This window comes from Bacillus rossius, chromosome 11 (assembly GCF_032445375.1).
Source record: "Bacillus rossius redtenbacheri isolate Brsri chromosome 11, Brsri_v3, whole genome shotgun sequence".
Lineage (NCBI taxonomy): Eukaryota > Metazoa > Arthropoda > Insecta > Phasmatodea > Bacillidae > Bacillus > Bacillus rossius.
In genome coordinates, this window is record NC_086338.1 from 41,141,837 (window position 1) to 41,160,261 (window position 18,425).

Sequence of the window (18,425 nt, forward strand, 5' to 3'; positions counted from 1 at the left end):
ACGATTTCAAATATGTTTATAATATCCTTAAGATTTATTTAATGTTTACAAAGTGTTATGATGATTTAAAATGTTTAGTTAAAAGTTTCAAGAACCATAAAAGAACCATTTATATTTGAATCCTAGCATGATTTGAGATAATAAAATCACGTATAGAGCATCTCTCTCTTTGTTTGCAGTACAGAGTAAATGGTGCACACTGTTGTCAAACCAATACTAATCGGCAACATTGATTACTTGTGTTCCAGTAATTAAACATATGGCTTATTTACACTAACATTTTTAATTCGAACGCCATCGTAAATTATACAAAAAATTTTTTAATTTAAATATTTTTCAATTTAAGACTATAAAAGTGACTTTCGTCCATATTATTATGGTTGTTAGTCATATTGAAAACACTGATTCAATAACAAACGCCAATTATTTCACATGAGAAACTATTTGTAGCGACTGTCATTATTAATTTCATGCATTTCATTCAATCATGTGCTATGCTAGAACAAAACCAAAAGTTTAACATTAAATTGTAAAATAAACGTCGACAACCTACATTTTGAGATCAAGATGATACCTTTTGGCTTTGTTTATTTAAAAGTTATGTATATTTTTCGACGAAATACAACATAAAGATTCATCATTTCCCAAACACTTATTTAAAATTACCTTATAGATCATACGATATTTCAGATTATTTTTCAAAAACATTTCATTAACATTTTTTTTGGATCATTACAAAGGTGTGTCTAAAACGTTTGTGCTCTTTGGCCTATATCTGGCAACAGTGGAAACAAAGATAACGCTAGTGGCAGAAATCGCGTATTGGAAAGAGCGCGAATGTAAACTACAAACAAAGGATGAGGCACGCTTCAGTACACGGTTTTGAATTTACTGTTTTTATGTAGCTTTTGTCGTACAACTCTTACTACCCCCCCTTCCCCTACACAAAATCATGGAAACTTGAGTTTTTTCGCGGATATAGGAATATTAAATATTTAGGCTTCAGAGAAGTTACTTTTTTTATGAATTGGCAGTGCTCACTACGTCGATATAATATGCCTAACTGTTAAGTTCGGGATGGAGATCCATCAAGATAGGGACTACATTAGAATACCCCCCCCCCCCCCCCCCCCCAAAACCAGATATTACTACGAACATACTGCGAATGTTCACTCAACACTGCACAACCAGATAGATATAAGACTAGCAGAGCACCTTACAATGGTACCAGATAAACGCGATAAATACACGCAAATGGTTTTCAACTAGTTCCTTGAGGCGAAATCACACGGCAGTTTCCGCACCCCGCCGCTATAATTCGCTGTGGGAGCAAACTCAGTTGACTAACGAATCATTCAAATTGAAGACAGAAATTTCAAACTATAATGAAACGGCTACAATAGAAGCGAAAAAGACTCGAAAAAAAAAAATACAAAACCTCAGCTTTGGAGCTGATTTTCGACAGGGTATTTTATTAAAATACTCACTGCCCATCTTGTTGAAATTCAGTAAACAGTTAGTACTATAAAGTTTCCCTTTGGCTTTGTGAACTTTGGTTCGCGCCATCAGCCACAGATGCAGCACCGCGGTTACATATTTCCGTTACACGCTGCTTCCGTTCCAGTCACGAAATTACTCCCTACCAAATGCCTTAGACCGAAAGCTAAGATGTGACACATAAATAAACTTATAGTTTGAAAAAAAAAAAAAGAAAAAAAAAAAAGGAAACAAACTTTTATTTTGAATGAACTGAAAATATAAAATAAATAAAGTTTTTTGTCCAACAGCCAAACAATGCACCACAATCCTGTATAACTAAAAACGTGGGGTGCTTGATATCATTTGGTCTTAAAATTTCTATCACTAATTTTAGGATATAGTCATTACGAAAATGAAAGAGAGCACCCCACGTTTTTAGTTATACAGAGTTGTGGCGCATTATTTGGCTGTTTAACAAAAAAATTAAAAAATACAATTTTATTTTTCAATTTTTAGTTCATTCAACAATAAAAGTATTAACTTTTCTTGTTATCTTAGAGCAATCAAGTTCTTCTACTTGGAGACCATACAGTGACTTTACGCGACTGCTACATAAGCCTGTACGGCAGCAAAGAGACGGGATCCAAAATAAACTGCATAATAAACAGCATAGCCTTGCATTTAATGCACGGTAGATGCCCAACTCAGTATTAATGGCAACATTCGCCTTTCAGCAGTACCATTGCTGCATTTCGCTGGAAACTGAATAGCTATTGGTTTAATTATATGAACATTATTTGTGTCGAAATCTACACGGACTGATGGAATGTCCGTATCATACACTTGATCATGCCGGAGGAGTGGCCAGATAATTTCAGATATAGTACCCCATATTGCCATTAACGAACCCCGGTCACGTTTTTCACCATAACCCGACTTTCTGGATCGGAAAACACTCCAAATGAAAAAAAAAAAAAACATCGAGTTTAAAAATTTTTGAAATTGGGGGTCTGTAAACACCCCCCCCCCCCCCACCCCACAGGGTAACAGTCGACCCCGGGAAAATCCCCACCACGCCCCGACCTCTGGATACACTAAAGTCTGGTTATTAGGGTTATTAGGTTATTACCCACTAAGGCTCGAAATTAGGTTTTTTTTTTACCCTCTCAACATTCCCCAGACCCCCATTAACACTAAGGTCTTAAGTTATCAAATATTGTATTGTCAGAGGTTCTTTATACGTACTATGCAAAATTTCAACAACATTGGGACGTCGAAAAGTGGGTGACAATTGAATGGAAAGATTTTATTACATAGTCCGTTCAGTCATACATGTGAAGCTAATAAAGGTGTGGCAAAAAAAAAACTGAAAAAAAAAAAAAAAAAAAACTGCAGGGTCGCGCATCAATCGTGATTTGGGTGGGCTCAGACGACCTGCCTGGAATGTCCGGCCACAGTCCCACTGGGTCGCAGCAGTCGTCAAAACCCCTCGACAATGCCTATCCCCTGTGGTAGTAGCAGCAGCGTGACGTCACCCAATGCCTGATCCCCTTTACCACACGCATAGGTGGCCGTCGAAGGTATCAGGGCTAGGGAAGGTTAGGGTTGGTGGATTGGGGGTTGGAGGTTGGAGGTTGGAGGTTGGAGGTTGGGGGTGGTGGTTGGTGGTTGGGGGTTGGGGGTTGGGGGTTGGGGGTTGGGGGTTGGGGGTTGGGGGGTTGGGGGTTGGGGGTTGGGGGGGGGGGGGGGGGGGGGTAAGTGGCTGACCGTCATCCTACGCCTCTGCGGAGGCGCAGCTTATGGTACAAGTACAGAATGTCCCAATATTCACGCAACAAGTAATTTTGATGGAAAACACATTTTTTTTAAAAACTAAAATGTATAAATATTGCTCAACAATGAAAACGCGTTGTTTTTTTAGAGTACCGCTCCATTTTCTTTTTACTAACCTTTGAACTGTCAGATTATCAGCTATTTCTCTCTACACCCCCCCCCCCCCCCCCGCGCAGCAACACTTTGCCTCCCAATTCAAATCTCACGTGAATTCGGGACACACTTTACCTAAGTTTTAACGGTAAACGACTCCAAGAACTACACACAATTATAACAGCCGACAGTCTGCATTCACAATTTAAATAATTTAACAAGCTTTTATCTCTTCAACATTACATGTAAGACCTAGAATAATTTGTATTTTATTTTGGCGCCGATAAAAAAAAACCTTAAGTCTTACAAACACTATCCACAGTTAAAAATTACGCTTTTGTAAACATAAGTTAACACAATCTTACGACTGTAGCCTTTCAATATTCAATACCGATGCGCGCGTATGTACACAAACTAACAAAAAAGAAGAAAAAGGTGGAGGAGGCATTGTAAAAGTTAGTTAAAACTACTACATAACAAGATAAACACACAATTCCACCGGTATTGCACCGAACCAGATGAAACTATTAAAAAAAAAAAAAAAAAAAAAAAAAAAAAAAAAAAAAAAAAAAAAAAGCAGACGCATTAAATAATATGACTTAAAGTTTACGGTCCTCGGACTAAATCTTGAGAAGAAGTGGGGCTGTACCTACAACCATTAGGCTGATGGCCATATTGGTCGATCCACAAGCAATTTAACTCGAAGACGGAATATATACACATTCATGCATTAAGCCCTCTAAATTGTAAGTTTTTTTGAAACTATGTACATTTTTTTTAAAAATTATTTATTCACATAATGTGACCACAGTTTAATATTTCAAAGGGGAGAGCGATATTTAATTAGTTGTATTTACTACAGCTCGTCAACCACAGCTGTTCCTTGAAGATGCCATTATTCTGAAATGCGTTAAAAAAATTCTCTGATAAGTGAAGTTACGGTGAAACACGCATCACTTCACCCGGATGGAAAACAATCCCAAGTTTGTTACCTGACACACACGTATTTCGAATGTTCCACGCACGGCCACTCACATAAAACAGCCACCACTGGTCCCAAAAATAGGCAACAAGGGCTCACTGGTAAAACGGTCTGACGTAAAGATGTTACACTACAGCTTTGTTGGCGCTTTGGCTGATAGCGCTTGAGAAACGCTGAGTCACCGGAAACTCCAAGACATTTTACATTTGGCCCAGAACTTAGGCTACATTATTTCTGTACCCCGGAGATAACTGACATGCCAATTTATTTATGAAACAGAATTTGCGCAATTAAAACATCAAACTACCATTTCGAAAATAGCATTTTCATCTAGTAAAAATAACCAAAAAATAATGCGATAAAGTTTCATAAAACAATTCCTAATACAAAGAAAGTTGAAATAAATAGAATACTGTGATTAGATGCTACAAATAGTTTAGGTAAAGTCATTGGTGCTTAGTATGATATTATTTACGAGCATCGGTACAACATACAACTGTAATAATAGTCAAACTTATGAGTGGATATGCCCCCCCCCCCCCCGCCAATTACCGAAAACCTTAAAAAAAAAAAAAAAAAGGGCAAGTCTTTTAGTACTTGCTCGATAACGAGCAAATTCATGTGCTCTCATGTTGCAAATACACTTATAATAAGAAACTCTGACACGAAATTTAAAGTAGAATTCTTTTAAATAATGCCGAGCGTGATAATTATAAGCAAAATGCGTTTCTTCAACTACATTTCTGAACGCGAATCACAGTAGTTTCCGCACCCGTGGTTAGAATTTGCTGACGTAACAGCTACGTCGACTATCGAATCATTCCATTTGCAGACAGAAAATTTAAACCATATAATGAAACAAACGGCTCAAATAAAAGCTAAATAGGAAAAAAAAAACCTACTAAACACCGGCTTTTGACCTGACTTCCGACAAGGATTTAATGAAAATACTGCCCATCTTGTTAAAAATGCATTAAACAGTCAATACTACAAAGTTCCCCTTTGGCTTTGCGGACTCCTGTTCGCGCCATCCGCAACAGCAACGTCTTGTTACACATTTCCGTTCCTTGACTTAAGTCGCATTCACGAAATCACTCCCACCAAATGCAAATACGATGTTACACACGAACAAATCTTGTCATTCCCAAGAACAAAAGGAAAGGATTTGAAACCAAACAGCAGGCAAAGAGAGCCTATATCTCCCCCCCCCCCCCCCAAAAAAAAAAAAAAAAATAACAATCCTGCGCACGCTTCTGCCCACAACCCAAGAACTGAAAGCCAACGCACGTTGCAATACGCGTGTGCCGCTTATGCACGGACAGCTCAGACCAGTTATCGCTTACCCAGGAGATGCAAGCCCGCCCGCACACAGCAGAGATGCGCTCTAATTATAAACCCACTCTTGTTTGCATGCTAAAAAAAACAACGGCAGGATCAGCCGCCCAATCACCGACAAACAGCTCGCTGATATTCACTTGCGCTTAGTGACGCAGTCCACAGAGATTTAGGGCCTTCTGCACACCACCCACACACTATAATATTAGCCACCCTTCATCAATACAAAACAGTTTCAAAAACTCCTAATAACAATACAATAATAAACTGAACAAATACTATAACAGTTAACAAAGTATATAGTGGATATATATATAAATCAAACATTGAAAAAAATTATTAGAATATTAAAAACGAAATCCTTAAAATCAAAAAAACATGTAAAATCTGGAAAATCACATTGAATCGAGAGAAAAAAAAACAACAAGAAAATACAGAATTCAAAAGTATATCTTAATATATATACTTCCAGTGTCCTGATGTTTGTTTCCAGTGAACTCTTCACCAAGTCAACCGATTTCGATGAAAATTGGCATTTATGTGTAATTTTTTCCAACTTGAGAGATAGGATAGTTTATATTTCGATTAATGGTCTTAATAATCTCTCAAGTTGGAAAAAATTACACATAAATGCCAATTTTCATCGAAATCGGTTGACTTGGTGAAGAGTTCACTGGAAACAAACATCAGGACACTGGATTTATATATATTAAGATAATAAACTGATTATCAATGTTGATTGGTGTTTAAGCCCGGGAAACAGTGGGCACTTCGTCTCCATGACAACGTTGCGTGCTCGAGAGTCGGGAAACCATCGGTGCTATTCGTTTTTTCTTCGGTACATTACAAAGCATTGTATTAAGTTTTTGTCAAAATTAATTATTTCATTTTATTTCATTTATTATAACTGTAAATAAGAGATTTGGTCTCATCCCCCCCCCCCCCCCCCAATTACTACAACCGTGAGAAGCCGGGTCGGGCAGCTAGTGAATTAATATATTACCTACAAATCAATCGTGTTCATATTCATTAAATAAGTGAGTAACACATAAAAGCAACAATAATACCAACTTAAATGAATAATAAGAGAAAAAAAAAGTCATATACGTAGACCCAAAAGAAAAACTAACACCATTTAACTTAACTGTCTTCAAGTAAAATGTCAATAGTACCTTTGAATATATATACTGTATAGAAGTCGCGAGTGGATAGGATTTACTCTACGTTTTTCAGAAGCGTATGATGAGCAGCTTGGGAACTTCACCGCTGCAGTGCGCTGCCGTAACGCCCTGTATCGTCTTAGTTGTTATTTACACGTTAGAGCGCAGCACTGTCGCCCGCTGTCATTCCCCGCACCCCCCCTTCTATCATTCACTGCAGCTCAAGTTCGTTCAACGGGAGGGGGAAGGGGTGATTGAAGAGTTCGACACTTGTCCGCTAGGGACCACCACAAGTCGATGCCCTAGAGATGGTGGCGATTGCAGCGGTGAATTAACCAACTACCTCAAAACCGTATTAGAAATTTTAACCTGGGCTGGCGACTTCTATACAGTATATATATTCAAAGGTATAGCCGTGCGAAGCCGGGTCGGGCAGCTAGTTAATTATAAAATGTCCATGTTGGTTGCGATGCACCGCGCAGCAAGGATTCAAAAGTCTGTGCGGAATGGTTGCCCCCAGAGAATTCACATTCCACGAGCCGGCAGATGCGCCACAGCCGGAGGGTATTTCCCCCCTCCCCCTCCCCTTCCCTCGAGCAGTGATGGAGACGGAGGGGGAGGGGGCGGTGACGGAAGGGTGCAATGCGTCACACACGCCTGCCGGCAAGCACAAACACACACGTGGCGACTTTTTCGAATCTGGGGCACCGTTTATAGCGATTGACGTCCGAAGCCTGCCCACGTTTACTTTCCCCCCCTCCAATCTTCCTGACACACCGCACCCTGCCCTTCCCACTTCTTCCCCCCCCCCCCCTTCCTCTAGGTAATAAACCTTTGTGGCATCTTTGATCCGAGGAGATAAAAATACGCCATGTCCTCTTAGACTGCACCACCATCATGGTCGCGAGATCCGTTAACACTCCATGAAAGCAATCACGCACACAAATTCTCCAGGTGAGCATTGTACCAAAACTGATAGAAAAATTCAAATGAAAACAATGCGAACAAAATTGGAAAACTTGCAGAAAAAATAAAAATAAAAAGAATATGCAATCCAATGCTGCAAAATATTAACTAGCTACATACCTCTCACAAGAGAATGAGAAAGGTTGTATTCATAATTTATATTCAAAACCAATATTGTGTAACTGTAGCTATAGTGTCTTATTTAAATATATTTTTGAATTTTATTAAAGAAAAAAATTGAATGAAAATTTATCCTGTAAATTTTTTGGATAACTGTTATAAACTTCTGGAACATTTTACGAAATTAATGTACATAACGTATTTATGTACTCCAATATTACAAAATGATTGATTAAACATTTGCTCATTTTCCATGCAGCAAAAATATTACAAATATTTTTTTAACTCAATGTAGCCAGTATTGAATAGTTTAGAACACAGCATCGAATATCTTAAAACAAATTCAATATTATATGCCAACTAAAGTAGTTATTTAATTTTTTTACCTTAAAATATTATTTTTCATCCCTTGCACCAATAATTTGGTTGTATAAAAATTTGCTTTGCATATATTAATATATTCAAACAAATTTGATACTAGGAAAGTTTTTATTTTTTTTTTATTTCAACCCACGGTTTTACAGTAGAATATGTTTCAACCAAAGTTTTAGATGAAGTTTAGGATTCACACAATAAATTATAACGGATGTGACAGTATATCTATTAAAAAAATTAATAATTATTTTGTAATTTTAAAACTTTGTTATTTCCATCCCTTGCAGTAATGGTTGGGTAAACAAAAATGGATTCGATAATGTACTGGGTAGGGAAGTTTTATTATTCTCATTCCAACCCCATGTTTTTTTGAACCCCTTGCAATAATGATTTGTATTATCAAAAATTGTTTCAGACAAAAGTTTCAGATAAAAATTATAAGATAAATACATAATCCGTATGAATTCGATGTTGTGCCAACTAAGGGAGTTATGATTTTTTTGTCCTCCAACCCTTGTTTTTTCAACCCTTTGCAGTTATGGTTGGTCATATCAAAAACTTATTCAGACAAAAGATTTTGGTATTTCTCCTACGAGGTATAAACATTCAAATGGTTGTGATGTTTTCCATATGGGAGTTAGTGATTTTTTTTCTTTCAAAAACTTTCCCCATTTCTATCCTTTTGGTTGAATATTGCCTATTAACCAAATAAACAGAGATTTTCCAATACTAGATTTTATGTATTAGTTTGGAAGTGATTTGTGAAAAATTGAGCCAATTATAGTATCCACAAAATTTGTGACGATGGTTTTTAGGGTCTATGGACCATGAAACTAAAAAAATATATAAAAATCTTCTGAAGACGCACTATGTTAGCGGCTACAATAGGTAGTATTTCTTTGAAGTCTACCTAAAAAAGAATTTTTTCTTTCAACAGAGCCCATTGCCAAGGAGAATTAACCTGAAATCAAATTTCCCCTCAATCTTATCAAATTCCACCTACCCTTTTCCACATCCCCCACAAGCTCATTCTACCCCCTCCCAGGGGGGGGGGGGGGGCAGTTCACCAACTTTAGCCACTCAGCGACACTAGCTTAATCTTTCAACATATATTCACAGCACTATCCACTTAACAGCACTTGTTATTCTCTAAGCACTGTTGTTAACTAAATAAAAACAGACGTGACAGGACTTGGCAAGACAGCATTATGGACTCTCTGACACAAATTTTCAACGAAAACATCCAAAGGTTAACAAAAAATTGGGTACAATTCATTTTATGTATTGGTTAGTGCTTTCCCTTAGCTCAATGAATTCAGCTATTGTTTTTGAAACACTGCAAGTGAACTAATAAAACATTTTTAATGCTGGTCACTAGCTTATAAGTTAAACCTGACGTACCTTTTGTTGCTTAGTACTTTAAAAACTGTAGCACTGCTACCGACGCCTTAAATTTTAGATCAGGTTGCCATAAAAATATTTAGTGAATAGGATACCAGACCTCATTAAGAAATAGTGCCTCTCTCTTTCTATCCTCTTCCGAACCCTTCAAAGATTCCAATTGCGGTCTTTCCTCCCCCGTACAGCCTGTTCCCCAATTCACCTCACCTCCCTCGCCACTGACCCACCTGAACAGTCTTTCAAAGGCCTGCGTCATGTAACTTGGCTCTCAAATTTGGCAGTTCTCAAAAGTAGCAGCAGTGGCAGCCATTTCACAAATGTCACTTGCAAAGCAACACATGATGTTTGTTTACGAACACTGTTGCAGGAGGGTATGTAGACCATTAGTAAATACTTTAGGCACTGTCTGAGCACTGTCACATTTGAGACAAGTTACATAATGCAGACAGTACTGAGTTAGTTTGTGAAGTGAAATTTATTTGTAGAGGGGGACTTCTACAATTTTTGAGCGTTACAAAAGTTCCAATCACAACAGAGGAATAGTTAGGTACATGGTAGAAAAACTGGTAAAGGAGGAGAGTGCATCAGCAGTGACGCCACTCGAACGCATGCACTAGCGGTCAGATGGAAAAACGGGAAAAAAAAAAATGGGGGGATAGGTAAGTAGCATAGACTGCTATATGCTAGTTGTGACGGCTGGAAGGGGAAACGGCATGGGAGAGGTGGGAATGACGCTGCAGTGATGCTACGGAATTCTCGTGACCCGGTGTTTGTTTGTAACAGCTAATGATTGACGCTACCATATTTATTTAATTTAAAGTATCTACGAGTTATTTATTGGTAAGGAAAAGAGGTACTGATTTGTGCAATTAGCTTAATAATCTAACATCCCGGTCGGGCACAACAATTGATGCTGTATTTTCTAAGAATCCCAAAAGTTAGTGTCAATTTTAGCTATCATAAGCAATGGTCACTGTGAAAGACACTGATAATTCTGCGGTTGAGTCATAAAAAAATGATAACTAATTACCATAATCGTTTCATGTTTTTTGTCAAATTAAATAACAAAATCCTTGTAAAACATATTTGGAAACATTAACTTTGTATTTCTTTTAATTGAGAGCATACCCTTATCCTTACTATTTTATTAATTGTTCAAAAAAAAACCTTAAAAATTAATCTCTATCTATACCTAATAAGCACAAAGTTTCACTTCTGTTACGCGTGGACACCACATATGCACTTTGTTTTTGTAAATTATATTATTAAAGGGATTTTCCTGCAATTTATTTTGACAACTTTTTTTTCCCATTTGTTTTTGGATTTAAAAATTTCTTACCAGATATACACTAAAATCGAGCTATATAAGGTTATGTATGCAATCGTAATTGTGAATACTTAACTGGTGTATCCAGAGGATGTGCCATAGGGCACTGAATAATTTTCATATTTTCTCCTAATTCCTATTCATAATTTTCTAAACATAATAAAGTATTATTTTACTGCAGTGCTATTGGTAATAGGATGTTTTTGAACCATGAATAAAATGTACTAAATATTTAAATTCTAAATGTACTAAAATGTAGTATTAGAAAATTTAATTTGGACTCACCTGACCATCATCTTGAATCCGTCCTTCGAATACTTGGGGGACGTTTTTACTATTAGATAGTATTTAGCAAATCCATTAAAATAATTAGAGACAAAACTTAAAATCCAAAAGAGCTATTGCAATGTATTTACAGCAAAAGATCTTAAATAACAGTAATGACAAGAAAAAGAAATAACCAACATAGCTTGTGAGCCTTGAGGTTGGTTTACAGCAGTTAAGTGCACTGTATGATCTGGACAGTACACAGATTATCTTTTGAAGGTAAAACAGCACAGAGATTCTAAAATATTGTTAATGTTTTTTTCTTTTTAAGGATCTACCTCCGAAACGGCTTCCTTCGACAGAAGCCTACACTGAAATGCGGTGCCTTTTCTTTCTCTCTTTTTTTCCTTCATTATTTTTATAAAGGCAAAACATTTTAACACTCTAAAAGACAGCTTTATTTGTCACTATTTATCCTTGGAATTCCGAGCATCCTTCATTAAAACCACATTTCAAATGCAGTACTTCAATCTCCCACACTTCCTTTCCCTCTGCTCCAAGAGTTCAAACCTAACTTACGTAGAATATTACAAAACAAATTAATATCTTTGTTGCTTCCTTAGTACTTTGTCTACGGTTGAGAGAGCTTGCCATTGTTTTTTCCTTCTGTGCCAGCAAGATGTTATTTTGATGCCAAACCTGACAAATAAAAATAACAAAATGATGCTACAAGAAATTTTAAATGTATTTAAATAGTTTCAAAAAATATGTATATATTTTTAGGATAAGTCTGTGTATGTAACATTATCATCATAAACAATTAAATATATTTAACTTTTGGATAAAAATTGTGATGAAAATAACCCTTACAACTTTTTTTGATTAATTTTTTGGCCATGTATTATTGTAATGAAGGAAACTTAACGTTCCCACTTTCTTGATGCGGCCGTGCGGACACGAAACCACTCTCGAACGTGGCGCCAGAGAGCTTCGCCGGGAGACGGCCACCACTAACCCAGTGTCGTGACACGCCAGGTAATCTTGGCAGCGCGCGAGTGCAGACACTATATATAGTCCGGAGGAGCGGCTGCCAAGCCCCTAACAGTCCGCCGTGAGCACATGCCATTACACTCCGATAATTCATAGGCAAGTAAGCGATCATCGAAAATTAAGAGAATGCTCGAAAGTTTCCACTAACTTTATAATGCACCTATTATCACATGTTTATGAACCGGTCAAAGCAGGGAAGAGTCTCGACATGGGCCCGGACGCCAGGTTAGAGGAGGCACAGAATGGACAGACTAATTTTTATTGGACTTTTAATATATATATATATATATATATATATATATATATATATATATATATATATATATATATATATATATAGTATTTAGGCAATACAACAGTAAAAGTAAATTTATTTATGTCCAATCATTTTTTTTAATATTGTAATTTTAACATAGCAACACAACAAAAACTACGGATTTTTAAAATTTTTTTAATCTTTTGTTTTTTTTGTTAAACCTTGGACACTATATTATTGCTGCACATACAGTTATACGTTAAATAAAACTTAAAATTAAACACTGACAAGTACTTAAAATTTTAAAATAATTTACAGGGATGCAAAAAAATAATGCCTGGTACAACTGGGTGATGGAGGATGGGAAGGGGGTAACGGAGGATACAAGAGGGGGGGGGGGGGGAGGGGCTGGGTAATCACAATTCCTGCTTGGGGTGAAGAAATCCTTAGATTCGTCCCTGATGGATTAGCGATTTTGCAGGATTATCAAACCTTAATTTAGTTTTAACCTTTTAACTGAAATTCCAAGGAAAAATTAGCATACATTACAATATTTAAAACCAGTTGTAATGACTACTCCATGGCTGAAAATTGTACAGACACAGTTATATTAACGTGCAAACATGATGTGTAACTTTCTACAAAACCGGGATAAAAAATCAAACACGAGCGGCTAGATCAGTGCCAGGTTAAAACATTTTCCAAACCTAAGAATGACCGATCAAACGCTCCCACTGTAATGACCATGCTTATGTGAAGAATTATCTCCTACTTAAATGACCATATTGGTCTGGATATATTTAATTTTGTAACTACATATATAAAGATATATGAAATAAATTGTAACAACAGGTTTCCCATACTCTTACTCTAGACCACTGTCCAGAGTTATCTCAGTTTTCCCTGTACAACCAAATGTTTCCCTGTCTAGTTAATTAAGTTTGCAAGATAATATAAATACACTACACTAAAAATACTTATCAAAACCCATTTTAACACAATTTAACATGGTGAATTAAAATAAAATATTTTCCCCATACTCAGTTTGCACTGTTATCATTTCTAACAAGCTAAGCAAACCAACGCTACCAGTCAGTAATATAACACCACTATACTTTTCAAACTTTGAAACACTGGATTGTGACCAGGTGAATGACTATTGACATTTGATTGTGCTTCAATTCATTGACTCAATTCACAGATGATTCTTATGTTTAATTTATAGGTTTCCAACTACACATGAATTTGTGATTAAAATACAGATTAGTTTTAAGACATTAACAAATTTCAAATCCAGTTTGTTTAATGTCCCTGTGTTTTCCAGGTTATGAAAAAATTTTCAATTCCCTAAGTTTTCTAGATTTTCCTTTGTCTGCAGGAGCCCTGAATGAACTTGCAGCTGTAAATTGCAAATTCACACACACAAATTAAATAAATAAAATATTAACTTTAGGATAAATCATAGCTCAAAAGAACCACAGCCGCAGGGATTGTACAAGTGTTGTATCAATAACAAACAAAACACATACTACAGCAGCCATTTTTCAACATGGTGCGGCTGCAACAAAACCAAACATAAATGCTGGAGAGCACAGCCGGACCAATGCTGCAGAATCTTCGCGGTGACAAGCAAGAATCACAGATGTGGATTCCAGATAGCAAAAAAAAAAAAAAAAAAAAAAAAAAAAATAAGAGGGGCCCAGTGTTAGCCCGGAAATGTTGGCAGCCCATAAATAAACCATCCGACAAGCCATCTGGCCACATTCCATGTCGGCCTAAGGCAGCTCACGTTTCCGTCAAGCACATTTAGCTGCATGTCAGCCCCTCACACATTGCAAATGTACGGTAATAAATTCAGTACAAGCAAACACTCTTTGGGAGATTCCAAGCAGGCCACCACAGAAGAAAAAAGAAGAAGAAAAAACACAAAACCAGATTCATGGTGTGTGAAATAAAGGTGGGGCAGGCGAAATTCCATTTTTTTTAAGTGAAACTTCTTTGGACGTGATGAGAGTAAAATATCAAGGCTGAATTGTAATGCAAAATTTACGTGAAACATTGAATGAAACGTTTATGATGCGAAAAGGACAGAGAATAGGTACTTGGCCAAAGATATATAAAGAGAGTACTATTTTATATAAGTTGCTGGGCTCATTTTGTTCTCCTCTTTGTGTGATGATTCATCATCCCCCACACAAAAAAAAAAAGAGAGAGAGAGAGAGATAGATGAATGAATAAGACAGTGTGTGCTTGTTTCACAAAACAGATATGGTTATCCCATACAGTCAACTGTGAATGCCTTCAATTTTATATTTGCTACCAGCACGCCAGTGTTCCTTGTTCAACCAGCAGTGTAGAGAGCGCTGTTGAGACAGTCCCTGCATTTCCCGCACAGACAGCGCTACCTGTTATGATTTTCATATTTTGTTCAGAGATTTGGCATGTTCTAAATGGCAGAATTGTTTCAAGAAACAGTAACATGCATAGTTTTTCTTTATGACGTGAGTATTTCAACAGAGAGTAATATTCATTGTTAATCAATTATTGATTGATAAATATTAATTATATCATACGCAATTATTCTGGAGTAATAATTTTGTTAGTTCATGTTTGTTTATTTAAATTTTAATCGAACTACAAAAAAAAATACAAAAAAAGGTTAAAATTCTTAAATACTTGAAAAAGAAATGATAGCCAAAAAACCTGCAGTGTTATTTTTAGAATATTGTCTTCTTTCTCTCTTTCAATCTCTCTGCCGTTTTGCCCTTTACGATATATTTAAGAATCGAGGTTTGAATTGCCAAAGAAGTTTAAATTCTATCATGTGTACTGTTTTACATGCACTCTTTTTTTTTTTAAATTACAGAAATATAGTAGTGTTTTGATAAAAAGAGCTTTGATTGAGGTTCCGTATTATCCGGATCTACCTATAGCACCATTCCAGCAAATGCTGTTGAAACATATGCTTGAAGTTGAGGGCCTAGAAGATGATCTAACTGTTGTGGAAAGCCTACAGAAAATTAACCCCAAATATGCCATTTACTGGCAGGGCAAATCATGGAGTGATGTGAAAGCATCTACACCAAAGCATAACTGGGAAAACCATCACCCGGTAAAATGATACCACAGGGCCAACTGAAAACCCAGAAATTTTGTTATATCCATCTTATCAAAGATTTTGCTTAGCCAATGTTGGTGTGGTCCACATTAATTTCATTGCAAAAAGGTTTAAGTATTTGCAGAAAGCAGTTTTTCAGCTACAATTAGATTGTTCAAATTGATTTTAAAATGTTTACGTGCGATGCACGTAAAATTTGTCAATTTTTTTAGGGACGAGAGTTGTAAGGGTAGGATTGGTGGGTTGGTACCCCCACTACTGTCCTCAGCACACCTTTTAGTATAACACTACTAAAATTTAAAAAATTGATTAATGCTGACCCAGAGTTCAATAACCCTAACGCAAACACACAATACACACACTACACCCTCATAGGTGCTACACAATATTCATCAAAACTAATAGTGCACATAATCAAAAAAATACTCAGGAATATCCAGAGGTAGATATGAAGGGAGACCTAAATACAACAGAAAAACAACACATTTTTGCTATAAATAATAAGCCTATTTTCAGCAAAAGCTGTCAAGTTTCTTTGAATGATAAATTCTCACCGTTACTGAAAGGTAGATTGTAAGTATTTAAAAAACCGATCCAAATTCACAATTTTTAGCACGAATTTAGAATATTTAACTAGACAAATACTTATTATTTTAATGATTTAATTTGAATTAAACTATTTTAAGATAGTGGAATACACGTGAGGACCTATTTCAAGGTAATAGAAGTATTTTAACTATATAGAAAGTGACATTAGTCAACTTGAGTAGTTAGAGAATTTATTTAGTTTCAAAGAAAGTAAGTTTTACGACGAGTGGCATAAGAAAGTAAGTTCTTACTTTAAAACATTTTGTACTTTGTAGCAGTATGAAGGAAAATTAAAATTTAGGCATTTAATTTAAATTACATTGTAGCTGTTACAAATCGTTGCAGTAAGTTTATTAGTATGAACTCTACTTTGAATATTATAATTGATTCTCGCATAACCTTGGGAAAAGTTTAAGTGGATTTTTTTTAAATCTGAATATGTTCACTTGAACCAGTCAAGATGAAGTATTTCTAACCTTTGTGTTGAGTAAGACCAATGACTCCACAATTATAAAATGCCAAGGACATGACATGCACTAAGTAAATGACTTTCTGAACTATAGTCACAACTTCTTAATACCGAGGGCTGGTGATCTAGATGCTGATTAAAAATTTGCAGTCAGCAGTCTGCAGTCAGCAGTCTGCAGTCAGTAGTTAAGTCAGGCAGAGGAGTAGCCGGAGATTAAGTTCAACCATCTGCCGACTATAGACTGTGCTTGCTGAATGCATGTATTTGAATGCGAATAAATAAATAAATTAGAACTTAGAGGGCCACTAAAGACAACACTAGCTGGCATAACACACACCTCTTCACCTCTATGAGCAAGCATCAAACTGGCGTGCAGTCTTCGAGTCTGCAACATGCTTCTAGCGGAATTTTAGCGGTAACCCTGCAATTTTACAGTCAACACTACTTAAAATACTGAGTTTTGAATTTTTCATACCTAAGAAGTCTGTGAAAACACTTGTTTTAGCCTTTTCCACTGCCCTAAATATATGAACCAAAACTTGTACAGACAAGTGAAATGGCTCTTAAATGGTATTTGTTATCAGACGCTTTCAAGAAATCTAAAAAAAAGTTTGTAAATGGCGCATTAACAACCGTAAGCCGTTTGGTGGCCCAGTCAGGTGGCAACCTCGTCTCTGTGATGACATCTGAATCATTAGAGATTACAAAGTGTGATGAGATAGTAACGGAGCAATGACATAATAAATGGGTGGGGGGAAACTAGAGCACCCTGGAAAACCACACTGGATCACTGCAACATTCGCAGCATACGAAAAATCCGTGTTTGATCCCACCACGAATGGAACATTCATCGCCTTGTTGATAGGCGAATGATCTGAGCGTTCTTACTACCGTGGCCTAAACATATTTGAGTAAAGCATTTTATTTCTGAAGTTACACTTCTTTAGGTATGTTTTGAAAAAATTATGAGTGAATTTTTACGATGCATGTGCACCATGCAACAACATTTTCACAGGATGAAAAAAAGGCTACAGTCAAATAAAAATTTTATATGTGCTTTTTAATCATATACTTTGGTGTTTGATACTGAATACTAGTCTATATAATTAAAAACATTAATTTTATTGTGAATATTAGTAATAGAAAATGTGTTTATAAACCTTTTCAAGTGTATTTATGTAAGTGAGGTTATGTTCCAATATGTATAACAATGTCAGGTTGCATGTGAGCGTACATTTTCGCTGGCAGGGAGTTTCTGTGGAAGGTTTAGTCATTATAAATGATAAAATATTACATTATTATTTAATAAATAATTAAAATTAACAAATTAGAATAAACATTCAGCATACTTATTGATTTTTGTTATTAATTATAATTTTTAACAATTATTTTACGAAATCAAATAATTTAGCTTATACAAGTGTTTATATTAATATTGAATACTAATTATTGATTTAAATTTTTTTTAATTTGATTTAATTTATACTTTACCAACTGTATTTATATCAATCCAGTCCTTTCATTATTTTATTTCTTTTAATTTTCAGCAAGTTGGTTTTCTACTACGCCAAGTAAGTGTAAGTACATTAATACACGCACACATTTT

At 36.0% G+C, this 18,425-nt stretch overlaps 2 protein-coding genes across 3 annotated transcripts in view; one reads left to right on the plus strand and one right to left on the minus strand.

The window, feature by feature from the left end:
• Positions 1-18,425, minus strand: part of LOC134536864 (putative protein FAM10A4) — a 79,572-nt gene that overhangs the window by 18,782 nt on the left and 42,365 nt on the right. The window lies entirely within an intron of this gene.
• The window catches only part of LOC134536863 (uncharacterized), a 34,551-nt gene that overhangs the window by 1,714 nt on the left and 14,412 nt on the right, over positions 1-18,425 (plus strand). The window contains exon 2 of one of the 2 annotated variants that reach the window (XM_063376908.1): positions 18,367-18,396. The exons of the other annotated variant lie outside the window; for it this stretch is intronic. The gene's annotated coding sequence lies outside the window, so the exon portion shown is untranslated. The remainder of the gene's footprint in view (positions 1-18,366; positions 18,397-18,425) is intronic. 2 annotated transcript variants of the gene reach the window in all.